General features: G+C 40.2%; 1 protein-coding gene and 1 long non-coding RNA gene across 13 annotated transcripts in view; one reads left to right on the plus strand and one right to left on the minus strand.

Moving 5' to 3' along the window:
• Nucleotides 1–719: 719 nt before the first annotated feature.
• LOC135322268 (uncharacterized) lies at nt 720–13,529 on the minus strand. Its single transcript, XR_010382690.1, has 3 exons — nt 13,396–13,529; nt 3,752–4,045; nt 720–3,003 (listed from the first exon to the last, which is right to left on the minus strand). It is a non-coding gene; the product is annotated as an uncharacterized LOC135322268 (long non-coding RNA).
• A 111-nt stretch (nt 13,530–13,640) lies between these two features.
• The window catches only part of GCNT1 (glucosaminyl (N-acetyl) transferase 1), a 148,085-nt gene continuing 141,543 nt past the window's right edge, over nt 13,641–20,182 (plus strand). For 11 of the 12 annotated variants that reach the window (XR_010382696.1, XR_010382695.1, XR_010382693.1 and 8 more), the window contains exons 1-2: nt 13,641–13,737; nt 14,732–14,851. The gene's annotated coding sequence lies outside the window, so the exon portion shown is untranslated. Of the gene's footprint in view, nt 13,738–13,919; nt 14,395–14,731; nt 14,852–20,182 lie in introns of those variants that run through there. The other variant, XM_010978068.3, reaches the window with a different exon arrangement.

The following is a 20,182-nucleotide window of genomic DNA, read 5'->3' on the forward strand; positions in this document are numbered from 1 at the left end:
TAATACACATATTTTTATTGAAGTATAGTCAGTTTACAATGTTGTGTCAATTTCTGGTGTACAGCACAATGCTTCAGTCATACATGAACACACATATACTCATTTTCAAATTCTTTTTCAATGTAAGTTATTATAAGATATTGAATATAGTTCCCTGTGTTATACGGTATAAACTTGTTGATTATTTATTTTATATGTATTAGTTAGTACACGCAAATCTCAAACTCCCAATTTATCCCTTTACACTCTCTTCACCCCTTGGTAAACATAAGTTTGTTTTCTATGTCTGTGAGCCTGTTTCTGTTTTATAAATAAGTTCATTTGTCTTCTTTTTCTTTTTAGATTCCACATATAAGTGATACCATATGGTACTTTTCTTTCTCTTTCTGGCTTACTTCACTTAGAATGACAATCTCCAGGTCCATCTATGTTACTAGAAATGGCATTATTTTATTCTTTTTTATGGCTGAGTAGTATTCCATTGTATACCACTCACATCTTCTTTATTCAGTCATCTGTTGATGGACATTTAGGTTGTCTCTATGTCTTGGCTATTGTAAATAGTGCTGCTATGAACATTGGGGTGCATGTATCTTTTTGCATTAAGGTTTGTTACAGAAAACAGTATGGAGATTCCTCAAGACTAAAAACAGACTTACCATATGATCCAGCAATCCCATCTATGGGTTATGTTTTCCTCTTTGCATGCCTAGAAAATTTTGGTTGGATGCCAGACATTGTGAATGCTGCCTTGTTGGGGGCTGACTGTATTTTTGTTCCTATTAAATATTCTTGACATTTTTCTGGGACACAGACAAGTTACTTGGAAATAGTTTGATACCTTTGAAGCTTTCTTTTGAGCTTTTCTAGTCAGGACTAGAGCAACTTTTACTCTAGGGATAGTTTTGCCCCCACTACAGTGTGCTTTATCTGGTGTCTCGTGGATTACAAGGATTTCCCCCCTGGCTGGTGAGAATTGTTCTTTGTGAGTTCTAGGGATTGTTCCCTCTGCTCCTCCCAGGCGGTTCTTTCCTGGTGTTGGGCAGTTTCCTCATAAACATGCAATCTCAGCTGAAGACTGAACAGGACCCTCTACAGATCTTTGGAGCTCCCCCCCCATGTTGTTTTCTCCTTTCTAGTATTTGTCCCTGTAGAGTCTAGCTATTTTGCCCTTCCTGGACTCCTGGCTCTGTTTCTGTACTCACAAGGGCTGCAGAGCTCTGACTGAGTTATTTGTCCCTAAGCTGCAGCCTGGAAACGTTCTCCAGGACAATCAGAGGCCTCACCTGATTTGTTTTCTGTTTTGAGGGATCTCTGCCCTGTGCTGCCTGATGTCCAATTTCTGAAAATCATTATGTCAAACATAATTTCCATATTTTTTGTATGATTTTTTAAATTCGTTTCCAGTGGGAACTGTTAAAATATAAAATTCAGCTAAGTAAGTTTTAAAAATTTTTTATTGGTTTTATTCAATGATCCATGAATATGATTCTAATCTAGCAGATAAGAAAAGAGCTCCAAGGAGCTGTACAAAGTGAAAGACTTTTATAGGCAGAAGGGAGCAGGGACATGGAAGTTATATAGGCAAAAAAGCAGACTGGTCATTGTAAGGTTTCCTTCCCTGAGGGGGATGGCAAGGCTGGATCAGGCAGTTTACTTAACTAATGCTCATCAGGCAATGCCTGTATGACTGGCTTAGGATTCTATTTCTGTGAAAGCCAAAGTTGTAATTAAGGCTTGGTTTGAGCTTAGTATAAGTGACTCCACTTGGGGCCTATTGTCTTGTTTTTAACAGAGGGTAAATCTGATCCCTGTTACTCTCTCTTGACAGGAAATGGAAGTCTGTCAAGCCCTTTATTTTAGAAAATGCTAGCTAAGTGTAGTGGATTTTTCCAAGTTAATTAGATTTACTCCTAACAGTCAATGCTCATAAAAACTAGAGCTGATGCCATCTATTTCTCAACAATTTGATATGTATACATTTGGTTTTGGATACTACCACCAGAGGGCACCTCAGCCACATTTCAAGTCAGAATTAAATAAACGATTTTATATCTGGAATGGTCTTGTTCACTGAGAAGGAGAATTCTAGTGCTCAACTTGAAACAAGTCTGTGACTCTTCTGTCTCCTTTAACATGTTGGCCCACTCTCCCTGGTATCCAGGGCACAGTGTTAATTTGTTTCCTCTCCACTGTCTCCCACCCTTCCCCCTTCTTTGTTATGCCAGTGCCTCACAATTGTAACAGTTCCTCACAGCTTCTCCCCGGTACCCTCATTCTCAAAAGAGTGCATTCAGTGTCATCCCTTTCCAGGTGGCTTCGAGATAGGAAACCCTGAAGTCCAGGCACATTTCCAGGAGCCTAGAGAGCCTCTCTCCTTGAGAACTCATCCTCCTTGCACACTCAGTGTGTCCAGATCCTGCCCAACAAATGATGCACTTTCCTTTCTGACTACACCTTCTGGTTTCCTGAAACACATGTTTAAAAAAGATCAGCTTTTTTGAGGTATAGTTTCTACATGAAAATGAGCAGAATATGCCACCCTCAAATATGCCCCTTTGGCATAAGATTATCTTGGGCTTGTTATTTTTGAGAAACAGCAGACACAGGTGAAGCTCTGAAAACAGAGTAGAGGTTACCCTCTTGTAAGAGATATTCACAATTCTAAGGGAAATCCCCAGTTGTCAGGGTGCCTTCTTTACTGTACCAGGAAGAGGGGGAGGACGAAAACTCTAGAAACTTTAGAAACAACTGTTTCTTACAAACAAACAGCTTAAAATAATCCATATGACAAAGAGGCATATTTGGGGGTGGTATATTTTCTTTTCTTTCAGTCCTATCTTCGAGACTGTAAAGAAGTTTCACAGTTCAGAAGCTCAGATCGATAGACTGCTCCATACCTTACTGAATCAGTCTGTCTTGAGAATAAGTCCGTTCAGTAAAACAGTTGTGTCTCATTTTAGGAGGTGGGTGAGCAGGTGGGCTCCCAAAGTTAGGCCTATCCTGCATAAATCAGTTATTTTAAGAAAAGACATTTCTATGGAAGCAAAAGGAAAACAAGGTTAACGGTTGGAGCAAATTATAAACTCAGTGTCTGAGTCCTGAGGGCAGCCAGTTGAGATTGCTGGAGAAGATTTTTAGATGTCAAGGTCAAAGCATCTTTTGCTGTTTGAATGTCTCTGATGATGTCATTGGGTGTTTAGATAAATCCACTTGGCTAACAGGTACACACGTTGTCTAAACATGAGCTACTGCAGTGACCTCACTGAAGTATATGTCGTTCACATTCAGTTTGCACAGTTTCAGGGAAAAGGGCAGTTTTCATTCTTAGTGATTCCAAATCAAAAGGGTGGGAGAAAATTGGAAACATTAGTTTGGAGGTTTATAACCATATATTTGAGAAAATTAAAAGATTTCAGGATCCAGTATAATTTATAGGTAAATAACAAAAACCCTGAAAGAAAATCAACAGAGATAGAATCTAATATCGTTAAAGATGTGCAACTGAAACATAATTTTTCCCTCTAAAGAAACCTTTATTTCTACCAAAGATAGCCAAATTAAGACTAATTTGTTTATAAAATAAGTCTAGTCACAGTAAACTTGGTCTGATTATTTACATAAATGCAGTAATAGTAGTAATTGACTATATAGGCTTTTTAAAATCTACTTTGTTGTAACTTTTCATAAGGAATATCAGATTGGACTTTTAAAAGCCTCTTAAGAATAGGAAGCCGTGCTAAGGACTTACCATCAGTCTTTGCAGGCAATGCCCATGGATTTGGGTGAATTCCTCTCTTCTGGAGGTCTCCAAAATGTCTTTGAAGTTCCTGCCTTACTGAGAAGTGATTTTCCTTACTCACCTGGTTAGGCTGTCAGAATCCCTGTAAGCAAAAGACCAGGCTGTTCTTCCAAGGGGCTTTTGACTTCATAATGTCATCATTAGTTCCCTAAAACTTTCTGACATGTTTGATTCTATGCACATTCTCAAATCTGATATTCCAGGCAAAGCTTTGATAATATAACCGATGTTTCCAACTGTGTCCTGTTACAAAGAAAACAGATTCTTAGTGAACTTACGCAAATAACTATATTGCCATGAAAATAAGAACACTCACTGAGAGTTTCTAAATTCTGGAGGTATTAGGTAGGGAGAAAAAGATAAAATGTTTCATCTTTGTTCACAAAGGTCTGTTTTACCAAATTGTTGGTAGCTGAAGAGAAAAGCGAAAAAGGTTTCCTTAAATCTGGAAAAATAAAACATTTTAGAAAATCAGCAATGTTTCAAACCAAAATTCATAAAAATTATAATCATCCTCATCAGTTCACTCATTCCCATATTACTAATTCTTGTTCTGCTTGAATATGGTTTTTCCATTAGTTCTGGAAATTCTTACCCAGTTCAGTTTTATGATCTCAAAGTTATCAAAAACATGTGTTTGTCAGAGTCCTTTCCATAACTTTCCTTGAAGATGAAGCATTTTTACAGAAACACTTTTGCCAAAAGCATCAGAATAAAACAGTAACTGTAAATGACAAAAGACTTTAAAATGGCCATGGTTAAAGATCTGATCATTCTAATGCAATCAACAAGGAAATTTGCTTATTTCAGTGACAAACAACACTTCAGGATAGTAAGAATTGTAAGTGAAAACATACCTGGACATATCAGATTATATACAATTTCAAGAACACATATTAATAACATATACCCACACAAATTAATCTAAGAAGGTTTATCATCACTTATTTGACAATGTTTCTCACATAATTTAAGACAGCAAATAAGCCTAATCTCCTTTTGTAAAGAGAGAGAACAAATCTTTTGAGATGTTCCAGGGGCCCTCTAAAAAATCCCAAACTTAGTTCAAGGTCCAAAAAGTTTCATTTAGAATTTACTTTTGGGATATTTGTTAAAAAAAAAAAAAAGGTTTGGACATTTGACCAAATAGATTAATAGATCATTATGAAACAATACATAATTATCTATTTGACCATAATGACAATAAACTTTCAAAGGCAAATACAGAAAATTACATAGTTCTCAGCAAAACTTAGCTCTTAATATTGAGAAGACTTAGTTTTCCTAAATAATCAAAGACCTGATTAAAACAACACAAAGCACAGAAAATTATTTAGAATTTGTGCTTTCTAGGCAGATTGCTTAAAGGTAAAGAAAAGCCTTTCATAATCTCTTAACAGAAGACCAACTGTCAAAAATACTTTGTCCTTCTAATAGATTAAAGATAATGAAATTTTAGTTTTACATAAGTACACTACTGATTTTAAAGCTTAATTTTATAACCCTTATAATAAATTCATCCACTTTAAGCCAACTTGACCACACAAGGTAAGATATTCTCTCTCTCTCTAGTTTGTCCTTTTTCTTCTCTGTAATTTTGAAGTAACCAGTTTTTCTTTAGAACAAATTTACTTTATTTTTCCTTAACAAAAATGTGTCTTCATATCTTATACCCTTTTTTTATCCAAAAACACATCTAACTTTCCTTATATACAGAGTTGTTTCCCTGAATAATACTAGTAGTTTTAATCATATATATTAATTAGAATTTTTAACCTTTGGAAAATTAATTTCTCTTGAAAAGTAAGAAGTAAGGAATTGTGAACTATATGCTTACATTCTGCATTCTTTAGATTGGCAAAAAATACATTTCATAATTTCTAGAAACATGTGTCCTTTTTAACAGTATAATCTTTCAATATGGCACAAAACATGTTTACTAAGAAACCCAAATTTAGTTTTTCTGTAGGAAGCCAAAAGTAGAAAAGCCAATGTTCAGTAGTTAATGCTTCACTATTTTATCTTACTTGGAAATGAACTATATATTCAGTAGATTTCTATCTTTCAACTTAGCAAACTCTAAAATTTCAACTTATCCAAAACGTACTTGGGAGCCATTTTTTAGCATATACATAGATACATACTAAAATATATATCTTTATTATGTATATATATACATAATGAAATATAATTATTGCACCTAAAAACTCTTATCTAGTTTACAACTATCTAAATCATTAGGTCCCAACAATTATGTTTAGATGACTCACAAAAACTTCATGAGATTTTAGACAAAGTCAGCCATGATTGGCTAGTTTATTAATTAGTCAGCTAATTTTCTCACTGATACATTTTTCAACAGAGATAACATGATCTTATTTGACTAATCATCTCAGGTAGAATAAAAGTTGTTTGTGTGTATGATATTAAATGCTGATAACTCTGAAGATATGCCTATTTTAATTAAACCAACAAACTTAAACTAGCTTTAATACTGGATAATTTCCCAGATCACAAGACCCTGAAAAGCATTTGAGTTAGGGTCTATTATATTTTTGAGAAGTTTAGAATACTCAGTCCTTACAAGTGCTTCCCTTCAACCTAACTAAACAGAGCTCTTTTAAAAATTAATTTTGGCAATACCATATGGAGGTAGAAAAATATCACACATCTACAATATACACATATAGACACGCATAAACATATATACAGATGCAAATGGAGACCTCATAGCTATTGCCTTAAAAGTTTAGCCACGAGTCAGGCACATCAATATAAAACTCACTAGTTTACAGAAGAGCAGGTGGATCCACCTTTTGTTTTGGCAGTTGGAACAAGCTAAGTTCACCTGCTCAGATAGCTAAAGCCTTTTACCAATACTTGTGAAGAGGACATTCAAGATTTTCCATTAGCTTAATTTCCAAATACCTCTTCTTTTTTTCCCTTCTGATAAAAAACATTTCCCCAAAGCTTGCATTTTGAAGGATGGCTTCTAGGTCCCAGAGAAGATGGGGGCAGAAAATCTACATCACAAAGGGATAGAGAAATCATCCAAGTTTTCTCCAAGACGGAGTTTTAGGGGCATATTTGCTCCTGCTATCAGAGGTCTAGAGTAATTTAAAATTTGAAAAATTCCTTTTTTTACATGAAAGACAATTCTGTTTCCAATGTCCAAATCTTTCATAACATCTAAAAGCATTTAGAGATGAATAGGGGAGACTTGGGGATTGGTAAAGGTAAGCAGGATTTGAGTTGCTTTTAGAGCCACATTTCTGGTTTTGTAGAGATTTGCAAGACAAAGACAGTTGTTTCCAATTTCCCCAAAGAACTGATTTCAGTCTGAATATCAAGGAAATGATCTACCCATCCAAATAAACTTGCTTCTTTCTATCAGGGAGATTTCCAACTAAGATGGAAATCCAAAGATTTCTATGTTCTAGAACTTCAGGGTTTAATGTAGTATGCCTTGAAAAAAAAATCTGTATAAAACATGGGTAGAATTCAGGACATGTTTGCACGGTGTGTGGGGGTGATGAGTCCTACAGGTATTTATCAAGTTGTTGGGCTTTGGCTCCCAGTGTCTCCTCAGATCCTAGAGGAAAAGTCCAGCTACAACCTGGAGTCCTGGTAACCATCTGTGCAGAGAGGTTTTAGTTCTTCAACAAGAGGGAGGGAGGAAAATGGAAACATCAGTTTGGAAGTTATAGCCAGATGTTGCAGGAAACCGGAAGAATCGAAAACTTGTAAGGGGTTGACGAATTTGTGCAAGGTGACAAGATCTAGTACAAGTTGTAGGTAGGCATTGAAACCGGTTTTTCCATAGTGATGAAGAAACCAATTAAATCTCCACCTGACAAGTGAGTCTGCACATCCATCAGTGACCTGCAGTTTACAAAGATGTGCACAATAGCTCAACAACAATGAATAGAACCAGAATCTGATCACCCAGAGGATTTATTATAGTTTTCTATGAAACACAAAATTTCTCTTTACATTCATGCCCCTTTTGATCAAAGACAACCTTAAAGACGAATTATACTCAATCACAAAATAACACTGGCCTCGTTAAGGTTGGCCTGATAATTTACAAAGGTGCAGCAAAAATGCTAATTTAGCACACAGCCCTTTTAAAGTTTGCTTTACTGTAATTTTTCCATAGGGTATCTCTGGTTGGACTTACACAAATCTCTTAAGACTAGGAAGCCAAACCATGAACTTCTTGTCACATTTCATCTGCAGTACCTATGAATTTGGGTAAATCTCTCTCTTCTCTCTGTCCCCAAATTATTCTAAGGTTCCTAGGCCTGTCAGAAAGTGACCTTTCTTATTCACTTGTAGGTCTGGAGCCCTGTAAGCCAGGTACAAGGTCTGTTTTCCTAAGAGGGCTTTGTAAGCATTGGCTCCATAATAAAGTCAACATTAGCTTCTTAAAAGTATCTAGTAAAAGAGCATCATTCTCAAACATGACATTCCACCAAAGCCTTGGTTTTATTATATCCTGTTAACAAAGAGGAGAGAGAGTCTTCCCGAACCTATGCAAATAATTATACAGTCATGAAAATAAGAATGTTCAGCAAGAGATTCTTAATTCTAAAGGAGAAAGCAGGGAGAGGAAAGATAAATTTCATTTCTGTTTATAAAAGCACAGTCTACTAAATTGCTATCAATTACAGATGGCTTAAGGGAAAACAGAAAGGGGTTCTGTACATCTACAAAAAAATAGAACATTACAGAATCAGTAATATTCCAAACAAAACTCAAAATCATCTTTCATCAGATCTTCACTCAGTCCTAAGTAACTCATGCTCTGATTAATGTTGCTTTGCAATCTCATGAACACATCTGATTCTCTCTAGAGTTCTGGAATCTCTACTCACTTCAAAGTTATTTGAGTGATACCATCAGTCATCTGTGCCTAAGAGTACTTGGTTGGCAGAGTGGTTTTCCATGAGTCTCTGGGATAGTCCTTCTTTGTTGAAGACAAAACACTGGCCTGCAGCTGATTTGCAAGTACTTTCAGGTAAGCATCAGAGTAAAACAAAAAAATTATCTGCAGATGATGAAACACTTAGAATGACCAGGGTTAACTTATTACTGATAATTTTCACAAGTGAAAGATCTGATGAGACTCCATTAGAAAAATAATGCAAGTAGCAAGAAAATTTGTTTATGTGGCATACAAAAATGAAGTCAATCCAAAATCAAAGTAGTATTGCCTGAGAACTGGGCTTGCCTCTTGGCAAGCCAAAGAACAGAAGGAGGAAGGACTTATTACTTGTAGCAAGTAAGGAGAACACTGGGGATATTACCCAAAGCAGTGTCTCCCAGAACAGTAAAACTGGGGAAGTTTCAAGCTAAGGATGTATGCATATTCATGAGGGGCTTGAACAGAGGAGAATTCTGCTCAGAATTGGGGCAAAGATTGACAGCATCCAGGCTTCAGCAGACTGAAGTCTACAAGGGTCAGCAAAGCTCAGTGTCATCATTCCTTTGGTTCCAGTTTGTCTGGTGACTGAGTGCTCTACAGGGTTTGGATCTTGCACACAGCTCAACAATGCTAATCTTCACCTTCAAAAAGGAACTGGGAGTCTTTACAACTGATACGTTGTCTTCGATATGGTTATCTCCCTGGCCTGCTAACAGCTGTTAGTTCTGAGACCTATTCTTCTGCAAGGGCAATCAATGTGGCCAGGCTAGGTCACAAAACGGCTTAGGCCTAAGATGGCTTCTCTTATGTTAAGAAAGCTATGTCTGGTTCTCTTCCTCCAGGGAACCCCTACCCTATATGCCTACAGTGGTAATAGAAGATTTTAAGAGTAAACATAGGAGGTAACATGTTTGTAAAGAATCATAGCTCTTTCAAAAGTGAGAGAACTTTGTTTTTCTCTTAAACAATGAAGAGAACATGATAAAGTCAACACAAGGCACAGGAAGTTATCATGATAAAATACAAATGCCTTCTAGGCATATTACTCAGTACTAATACTGTTTTACAACCTCTTATTAAGAACAGACCATAAGAAAATTTTGTCATTTTAACAGTGAGAACACCAAGTTCTGGTTTTGCATCAGTATAATATTTGATACTAAAGCTTAAAAACAATTCTTATAAATGAAGCCATCAAACCTTAGCCAGCTTGACAATGACAAACAAAAGTCCCTCTCTGAGAACCATTTACAACTTTCTGCATCCCTTCTGGTTTTTTCTACTTTTCTCTTTCTCATCCTGAAACAACCAGTCATTAACCCTTAGGATAAAATTACTCTCCCTTTCTTAAAAAAATACATTCTGCATACCTTGCCTACAAAGTTGTTCCTTTCTGGTGTTGTTTCTCCAAGTAGAGTCTCACCTACTGTTATGGGCTGAATTGCGTTCCTCTAAAACCCACGTGTTGAGGTCCTAACCCCTAGTGCCTCAGAATGGGACTGTATTTGGAGACACAGACTCTTAATAGTAATTAAGTTAAATGAGGTCATTAGGATGGGGCCTAATCCAACATGCTAGTGTCCTTGTAAGAAGAGGAAATGAGGACACAGTTACCAGTTAGGAAAGTGAGGGAAAGTAGAAACAGGAAACGTGGTTTTCAAGAAACAACAGTTCAGCAATAAATAGAGTCCTAGTTCCTCCTCAAGAGCTATACATAACAATCTGAGTTGTTCTGCAGAAACTAAGACCCCTACCCAGGTGGAGGATGGTGCCTACAGGCTGAGCACAAGCATGCAGACCCCAGACTGGTTGAAACCAGAAGGTTGAAGATTAAGACTTATCCTGAAACAACACCACCAACGAATCAGAAGGCAGTTCGCAAGCTGCCACCTACACCTCAAATGTTGCCTTTAAAAACCTTTCAATGGGGGAGGGTATAGCTCAGTTGTACAGGGCATGCCTAGTATGCATGAGGTCCTGGGTTCAATCCCTGGTACCTCTACTACATAAATAAATCTAATTATCCCTCCTACCTCCAAACAAACAAAACAAATAAACCCTTCCCTGAAAGCCCTCAGGGAGTTCAAATCTTTTGAGTACAAGCTGCCTGTTCTCCTTGCTTGGGACCCTGCAAATAAATGCTGTACTTCACCACAACCTAGTGTCAGTAGATTGGCTTTGCTGCGAGGTGAGTGAGAGGACCTGAGCTCAGCTCGGTAACACTAGTAACAAATGTTATTAATCCTTTCATTTTTTTAATTAAATTTTTTAAAATAATATTTAAAACAACAGATCCAAGTATTATCACTTCAACATATAATATTTTAACATAAATTTAAATGAGATATTAAATTTTTTTCATACTAAGTCTTCAAAATTTACTGTGTATTTTAGGCTTGCCACATATTTAATTAGTCTAGACACATTACATGGGCTCAGTGGACACATGTGGCTAGTGGCTACCACATTAGACAATACAATTCTTGAGTTTATGCCAAAGAGTAGAATTGCTGGGTTGTAAGATCTGCACATTTTCTGTCTCTTTTTTTAAAGATATAAATGTTTAATGATATGAGTAGACAACTGAAGGGTAAGCAAATTTGATCACCCTTTTAGAAATGAAAGAGTATTCTTAATAAGCATAGGGGAGGAAAATTTTTCCTTCTCCCCTTCTAGGTTTTTTGGTTATCTTAATAATTTAATTGACACAAGACAGATTAACAGGAGGAAAACAAACAAAAGTTTATTAACACATACACATGGGAAAGGCCCAGTTATTTCCCTAATTGGTACAAGTGCTCACCTTAAATACCATTTTCAACTAAGGAAGAAAAGAAGATGTGGAGATGGGGTGGGGGTCAGTCAGTTTGGGCAGATATCCGGAAAAAGCACACTAAACAAGAGGATGGTTGTTATGCATTGATAAGAGTTTCTAGAGATTTGGCCATCCCTCTTCCTGGAACAGCAAGGGTGATTTCCCTTATATGTAAATATCTTTACAAAATGGTTATTTGTCAGAGCATCTCATCTGCAATTTCTTAAAAATAACCAGTTTAAAACAGTTTTTATGTCAAAGAGGCATAATGAGGTGGCAAATTCTGCTCCCCTAAATAGAAATACTAAGTTTTGACAATTAAAAAAACTTGAAATAGCCTTGACGTAAGCAGAATAAGAAAAAATTAGTTAAGTGAGGATGGAGGAGACATGTTTATTCTAGTGGAAAGAACCGACAGGCTTAGTTTCAAATACTGAATTAATAAAACTTATGAATTTAATTTCATAAGGCAGTATTAGGGTTTTAGCATAATTGCCTTCACAATGGCTTTACTTAAGGAATTTAAAAATACCATTTTGTCCCTTAGTAAGAAAAAGGTCATCTAGATAAGCAGTAGATGGAAAAAACAAATCACAATTACTTCTTTTCTATTTCTGACCAAAATGTAAATTCCATGTATATTTGCAGAAGATATCTGGGGTCCATGCTTTTTTCCATGAGAAAAACATAAACCAGTTTAAAAGGGGTTTGTGAACAAGGAGCTCCCCTTGTTCTAGGTCTTGTACATAATGCATTATTAGAAGATTCCTAAATAAAATTAAAGCAAGATGTTCCAAGATTGTCATTGGAGGGGGACATCTCCTCTGGGAAGAGGCAAGATTTACTGTCCTCCAGGAATAGTTCATTAGTGATTGTAGTGACTATGCTGTTGTCAGTCCAGCTGGCCTGCACGGTGCTGCTTCACTCAGTAACACCCTGGCACAGCGGTGGGGAAGAGGACAGAGCAGTCCACCCAGAATACTCCAAAGTCTAGAAGAGAATGGGCCAGGTCTTCACAAGAGACAGGTGGGTTAATATGAAACTCCTGTGCTCTACGGTGTGGCTAATTCACTCTCCACTTACTGGGCCCTGTCATCCTGTGCTCTGCGTAGACTGTCTAGCAGCCACCCCCTTCCCGAGGACATCTAACCCCATCAGGTCCAAAGCCCAAGAGGGTGAGCCTCAGAGATTCAGTGGTTCCCAGCTCTGCTCTCCCTGTTCACGTGTCTTCTTGTTAGAAGGCGGGAGCCAGGCAAGCCTCCTGTTACAGGGAAACCCACCCACTCACAGGGTCTCAGCTTTACCCGACAGCCCCAGCAAGATCCCGTGGGCAGAGAACTAACCGTACAGAGTTAGTTCCTTCATTTACTTCTATATATGTGTGTTAAGTGAATAAATGATACGAAGATAAGAACTCGTTCTGCTCTCCAAGAGTTAAAAATCCAAGGGAAGAAAATACATACACAATATTCCCCTTGCTCTAAAGGAGACTGCGCCAACTTTAATTGGCACAATGCTATGTGTTACAAGGGCGGGAGAGAGGTGTTTCCTATTTTGTACAGCACTGTGGATGGTTCCACAATTTAATTTAATCTCAGTTTTCATGTGAAAATACACACGACTGTAATGAGTTTTTAAAAATACTAAACTTAGTAAGCCAGGCTCATCAGGAAAAAGAATCCTACATGGTCACCTCTAAACTTTAACATGATACAAAAGGCCTTGGCATTAATTTTTTTTCTTTTTCGTTATAAAACGTATTTTTATTTTTAAAATCAGAAAAGACAGCCCTTGTCGCGTTTCCTGCCTCCGAGGAAGAGGGGATAAAATTTTGAAGAAGACTTCACTCACCCAGTGCCCAGTCCTTAACGCGGTTCTTTCAGCTAAGAACCCGGGCAAACCTGAGGAAGCAGAGGAAGTACGCGGAAGCCGGCCCTCCGTCCAGACCACGGAGAAACGCAGAGGGCGCGCTGACCTCGGCCAGGAGCCCGGCGGCCGCCGCGCACCGGCGGAGGTGGGCGCGACGGGGATGCGCTGGGCGGGGCCTAGAGGGGCGGGCCCACGGGCGTGGCGCACGGGCGCTCGGGTGGGCGGCCCCAGGCTGGGCTGCGCGGTCCCGCAGCGCCCTCAGCGCAGTGCGGCGCAACGCAGCGCGGGGCGAGCAGGATCCCCGAGGCCAGACGCTCGCTGCAGGTAACCAACTCCCCACAACTTCCCCAGCTTGGCCTCTGGCGGCGGGGGAGGGATGAGAAGAACGGGAGGGAGGGAGGCGGTTCTTAGCCGGGGCCCCGCTGCGCCGAGTAGGGTCGGCTCCGTCCGGGAAGAGGAAGCCGAGCCTGGGTAAGGGGGAGAGGACGCTCGGTGGGAATCCGCTTCGAGCTTGTGCGCCCCGGGCTAGGGATGGTACAGGGTGCCCTGCCTCAACCCTACTCTTCCGTCGGGTCAGGGGAGCCAGGGGCCAGGAGTCTCGTGCCCAGTGTCACCTGGAAGCCACTTTTTCTGGTCTTCTTTCTGCTGGTCCACACAGCGAGTAGAAGCTTAAGAATTGGAGTTGGCGGCTGAGGGCGTGGAGAGGCAGGGAGCAAACTGTTACTCTGGGCCCACGGGCCCAGAGGCTTTAACTTCATTTAATCCTAACTATAGCCCTGCGGAGAGGCACTTACGACTCCATTTTATTGATAAAAAAGCCCACGCCAGGATGATAAATGACTCACCCTGGGGCAAAGCACTGAAAAAAGACGCTAGTCGAGTGGCTCCGAAACCCTCAGGCGTCTACCTCTCTTCCTGGTCCCTCTCCATCCCTCACGTGCAAGTCTGGGGAGCGCGCGCTGCTGGGCTGTGATGACACAGGTGATTCTTCTTAAAGACTACCTCTGCTCCTGCTCCCTTCCTGGGTTTCTTTTTGGTTTTGTCTTGTTAGCACGCAATTTCTGTTTTTGTCTCTCTCTCTCTTTTTTTTTTTTTTTTTACGGGAAGGAGGTAATTAGGTTTAGTTATTTACTTATTTAAGTGGAAGTACTGGGGATTGAACCCAAGAGCTTCTGCATGCTAGGCAGGCACTCTACCACTGAGCTATCCCCTACCCTGTTAGCACCCAATTTCTGATTTAAATTTTTCCAATTTTTGTTTATTAGCTTTTCAAGGTGGAAGAAGCTCTCGCTCACAACTCTTTACCCCCTCCTTGCAGCCCTTTCTCTCGATGCGGAGGAAAACCCAGAGACCCTTGCCCGCCACACACTCCTGTCTTTCCCGGTGGATGAGGTCGCCTGTAGATCCAGGCTGGGCTTTGCGGACTTCCCGGTTGGAGGTGAGTTTTGTAGTCACTTGGCATCCCACACACCCTTGGGTTTGTTTCTTTCTGAAGAGAAGAGAGTCTTCATTTTACAAATAGTAGAACAAAAGGCAAATTGGGAGGATGCACCTTGTGCAGGGAAAGCATGGTGCCTTGAGATGAGAAAAAGGCCACAGCTTTTTGTGGTCTGTATTTGGTGAGTGGTAAGCGGGGCACCCGGTTAGGGACTTGTATGCCACTCTGGGCACTCTGACCCCCCTTTTAGAGCTGTCTGAAAGGCAGGTTTGTTTTATAGAGGGGAGAAGGAGGGCTGAATGGTTTTTCAAGATCATTGTAAATTACCTGCTAGGAGCCCAGGCAGTTCCAGATGCCCCCAACCCGCCGTTCCTGCCAGAGGTTTTGGTAACAGATTTCAGTTATGGCAAGAAGGAAAACCAAGCTCTGTGGATATCTGCTATTGCTTAGTGGATTTTTGGAGGTCTTCAGGATGGTAGCTGTGGGAGACTTTTGAGTTCTTAGAAATGGCGAACTCCTCTGTTCAAAACAATGTAACATATGGTGAATTTACTTTTACAAAGTTTTACTGGTAGATGAAAGAAGTCGGTGGGCTTCCCCCCCCCCCCATTTCCTGGTGAGGATTTAAAGGTTGCCTGTCAGCATCTCTGCCCTTCCTTCAGCCTGACCCTGGAAAGAACCTTCTTAGCCTTGGCCCCAAATATGCACTGGATTCCATCCGTCATTAATTGTAGTTCATCCTTGATTGGCTAGAGGACTGCTTCAAGTCACAGGTTGCTTTTCCACTTGCAATTTAGTTGCTTAACACTGAAAAATGTTTTCCTTGAGAACAATCATCTATGATGCCAACTCTACAGATCCGTAGGGACTGAACAGGTAATGCGTGGGAGAGCGAGATGGACCTTGGTTGGTTCCCGGATGACCCACAGAGGACCTGCCATCATCTGAGTGGGTGTCAGCCATTCTTTCCCCATAACTGTGCAGGAATTCTGGCCCAGTGTGGCCAGAGTGCCTCTCCCCTGCCCCACCCTCACCCCCAGCGAGCTGAAAAATTTTATTTTTTTAAAAAAAGTGAAGCCTGATTTTAAACACTGGCTTTTTTTTCTTTTTAAACACAAAGGATGAAACCAAATCCGGTTCATCTGTCATCTATTTTCAGATTTTTTAGAAACTGCTATACCTAGTGATTACATTCTCAAGTGAATAAAAAAAAATCTGACCTATGATATAAATATTGTACATTTTTCATGAAAGAGGATGGTAGGAAGCAAATTAATACTATTGAGAATGATTTCTTATGATTCTCAATTTCTGTTTTCTATGAAGTGTACATTAGTTCACTGAGTAGTCTTTTTTATGGTCCAACCAAGGATGTATGTCACTATTCATAGGTCTAACTCAGCATGTCAGACACCTAACTCCCTGCCTTAAAAAGGGAGTTCCCAAATGACTATTCTTATACATCAGGTGTGTTTCTCCTGGGGCCTGTCTGTATTCTGAACCATGATGGCTTTGACACAAGAGGTGTGGCTTAGGGTTGTCATATATCCTTGTTGTCTATCTGTGGCAAATGCATGTATGATTAGACCAGAGTTTCTCAACTTTGGCACTTTTGACATTTTTGGCCAGGTAATTTGCTGTTGTGGGGATTGTCCTGGGCACTGTAAGATGTGTAGTAGTGTCCCTGGCTTGACCTACTACATGCCATTAGTCCCCTCCCTCTAGTTATAACAACCAAAAATGTCTCCAGACAGTGCCACATGTCCCCTGGGGAAGAGAGTCACCCAATTGAGAAAAAAAAATGAGCCAGTATTTAAAATGCTCTAGACATTTATTAACTAACCTGTAAACTAAACACAATTAACTTTAAACTTCTGATGACTAGAGAAGCTGTTTGTAAAGTTGAAACATCTGACATTTAAAATATTTTTGTAATAAAGGTGACTAACTGATGTTCTTCGTCAGTGGCCCTGTGTGTCCTGCCAGGTTTTACCTCCAAAGAAATTTCATGAGTTTGATGCAGCTGTAAATTTCTAAAGTTTAAAATGTGGAAGCTAAAAAGAAATTCTGCAGTGGTTTTCATTTTTCTGTTTTTAGTATACTCGATGTCTTTCAATTTTTTTTAAGGTGATGGAGGATTAGTGGACCATGGTTATTGATTTGGAAAAATTGACACAATCCCTGTTATTAAAATGCCAAACAAAAAATTCTAAGCAAAAATTTTAATAATGAGATGCAGTGTAAATCATGTTCAGAGTAGAATTTAGTTTTAAAAGAAATTAAAACCTTTTTACCTCACAGCAGTAACCAAGACAACCATATATTTCTGTAGACTGAGAAATCTTAACTTTATGAAAGAGAACTCTACATTATATTGATATAACTTATCAGAAGAAAACTTATCTTTTTTAGATCTTACCTTGGGAGGTTGAAAACATTGCTGTAGTTACAAACAATGTATCCTTAACTAGGGATTGGCTATTCATTGGGCCCCCTCCAGAAATCAGGCTCATTGGTAAGACTTGGGACTGGCTACGTAATTTGTGGGGCCCCTTGTTTAAACATGATGAAGAATTTGAAGATGGCAACAGGCAGCTGAGCATTAAGCAAAGCGCACCCAGGAAGCTGGCCCTGGTCAAACTCTGTCCATAGCTCAAAAGAGGATTGGGTCACAAATGCAAATCCAAAGAAGGAAGTGTTCCTGCTGCTATGAAGTGCCCAGAGTTTCTGATTCATTGATTGTCCTGATGTTTCCAATCAGAAGTCTACATGTATCTGATAATCAGTGCACTCAGTTTACTAAGAACTTCATCCCATGGTTAATTTTTCTTTTACTAAGGAGGGGGCCAAATTGTTAGTGAGGATCCTGGGTACCTGAGTGACCTGTTTATTCATTAAACAACTACTTACTGAGCACCTGTTAGATACCTGGCAGTGCCAGCTCTGGGGCTATGGTTGTGAATTAGGTGTGTGTGTGGGGGGAGGGGGTAGTCCCTGCCTTTATGAACCATTTAGTCTAGTGGCTCAAGGAGTGGGGACAGACACGCACATGGTCATTAGGCCCTCACAGTCATATGTGGTACTTCAGAAAAGCACAGATGTCCGGAGACCATTTAACCTGGGGACCTAACCTAGTTTAGGGGAAGGGTTGGTTCCCCTAAAAAGAGATACTTAAAATGAGGCCTTAAAAATGAGTAGAATGTAGTCTGGTGAATTAGGATTTGAAGTTCCAGACTGGATGGTTGAGACCAAGGAAGGAATGTGACTTAGGATGAGGCCTGTGGGCCACTTTTTCGGACAATGGACTTTAGTCAAAAGGTAGTGGGAACTTATTGAAAACTTTTCAATGGGAGATGAGATGCTTAGATTTGGATTAAAAACGATCATTGTCACTGCTGTGTTTGGAGGGGTGGGCTCTGTTGGCACATATGGTGCCTTTGGGCAAACCAGAAAGAGGCTTCCCTTCTGGGTAGACCAGTTAGAAAAGATGCACTGCTTGTCCCACTAGGTCAGGCCAGAGGCAGCCCCCTGAGCCAGTCACTGTGCGTGGGCACCCTGGGGAGCGGGGAATGGGGTATGGTGGTCCAAAAGGCTTTTGCAGTCACCCAGGGATAGAGAGGGAGCAGGGGAACAGGGGGAAAGAGAGACTGACTTTGTAGTTGAAACCAGTACAAAGGTAATATATATAGTTGGTGGAGAGGGTGATATCAAGGATGATTTCAAAGTTTGGCATAAATAACCAAGTGGGATAGGATGGTGAAACCATTTATGGACAAAGGACACTAGAGAAGGAGTGGGTTCACACGAGGTTGGGGAGGGAAGATAATTCCATTTGAATGTGTTTGCTTGTGAGACATCCAGGTGGAGTCGGGAAGTAGGCAATGGGAACTCCTGAAAGAGATCTGGGGTGGAAATAGCTATTTGGGAGGTGTTGCAAATAAATAATCATTGCATGTGAGAAAAATCATCCATTGCTCACCTACCTCAGTCTGTAAGACCATGAGATGCTTAAAAAAGATCATCCAAAGAGGGGTATGGAATGGGAAGAGAATGGGGCTGGCCCTGCAGAGTTTGAGCATTGTGCTTGGAGGAAGAGGAGAAGCTGTTGAAGACTACTGGGAAGCCAGATGCACATGCAGGTTAGGGAGAAAATGTGAGATCTGTGGCTCTTTTTCTTTTTCTTTTTGATTTGTTTTTTTCTAATTGAGATTGGAGAGACTTGACTATGTTCTAATGCTGTTGGGAAGTTTCTGGTTAAGAGGGAGAGGCTACAGATGTGGAAGTGAGGGATGAATGCTAGGGCCAGATTTCAGACAAGATGAAAGGGTGGATTCCAGAGCACAGGCCTGGAAATTGGGCTTTGCTGGAAAGTGGGGGTGGTGGTGGTGGAGATGGATAAAGGGGCCTTAGATTTGGGGACCAGAATTGTGAGGACTTCACTTTTCCCTGGAGAAGGAGGCAAAACCATCTGCCAGGTTCGGTGTACTTGTTTGTGAAGTGAGAGATTTCGTCACGCCAATATTTATTGAGCTTTTTCTTTTTTTTTTAAAGTGACACTCATTTATTTATTTACTTTTTTTTTTGAGAGGAGGTAATTATGCTTACTTGTTTGTTTGTTTGTTTATTTAATGGAGGTACTGGGGATTGAACCTAGCACCTCGTGCATGCTAAGTACAGGCGTTGCCACTGAGCTTTCCCCTCCCGGACTTGGTGAGCGTTTTCTAGTGCCGCACACCGTGGTAGGCTCTCTGGATGGTGTTAGGAATGCTGTTGTTAACCATTAGTTTTGGCCCTTGTGATACAGTAAGAAATTGTCTCTAGTTCCTGACACAGAGTTTCTAAAACCCTTGGCATTTCCTGAGAGATAAGGATGATAAAAACATCTTTTGTTATTCCCAGAAGACCTCCTTTCCACACCTGGGCTTATGCTAATGAGGTGGCTTAGGTGTGTGTATGGAGGGTAGTGCTGGGGGAGGCCCTAGGTAGCCTCAGGATGGGACTGGTCACCAGAAAGACCAAGGTATTAGACTGACCTTTGGGAAGGGGAGGAGGTACCTAGGGATTGGGTTATAAAAACACTTTAACAATGCTGTTTAAAGAGTTTCTGGTTGATGAACCCATCAAGGTGCTAAGCAGGGAGGGGTGGCCTGCCAGGAAGCTCTGCACCCTTACCACCCACTCTGCCCTGTGGATCTTTTCTATTTGGCTGTTCCTGAGTTGTACCCTTTTTAATAAATGGTAGTAGTAAGTTAAGTGCTTTCTGGAATTCTAGCAAATTGTGCTAGCAAATTTTTGAACCTGGGGTGGGAGGTGGGGCCATGGGAACTCTCA

This window comes from Camelus dromedarius, chromosome 10 (genome assembly GCF_036321535.1).
Source record: "Camelus dromedarius isolate mCamDro1 chromosome 10, mCamDro1.pat, whole genome shotgun sequence".
In the NCBI taxonomy this organism is placed as follows: domain Eukaryota; kingdom Metazoa; phylum Chordata; class Mammalia; order Artiodactyla; family Camelidae; genus Camelus; species Camelus dromedarius.